The sequence below is a fragment of the Telopea speciosissima genome, unplaced genomic scaffold (assembly GCF_018873765.1).
Source record: "Telopea speciosissima isolate NSW1024214 ecotype Mountain lineage unplaced genomic scaffold, Tspe_v1 Tspe_v1.0257, whole genome shotgun sequence".
Lineage (NCBI taxonomy): Eukaryota > Viridiplantae > Streptophyta > Magnoliopsida > Proteales > Proteaceae > Telopea > Telopea speciosissima.
In genome coordinates, this window is record NW_025317593.1 from 2,252 (window position 1) to 2,500 (window position 249).

A 249-nucleotide genomic window follows, 5' to 3' on the forward strand; every position below is an offset into this window, starting at 1 on the left:
ATTTCTTCCGGAAGCAGATGATTATTCATCTGCTTCTCACGTTCCGTGAATAGCCGGGACATTGAGGAATATCCAGAAAGGCATTTCGGGAATCGGTCTGATTCTATCTCTGTTCGTTCCGTTTGAAGAAAGGAAGGATCCCAAAGAATCGATCTTTCTTTTAGTTGTTGAATCTCTCTTTGATTGATCAATGTGTGATATTCCGAATCCTCATTACTAATGGAATCGAAACGATCTCTGGATTGATCA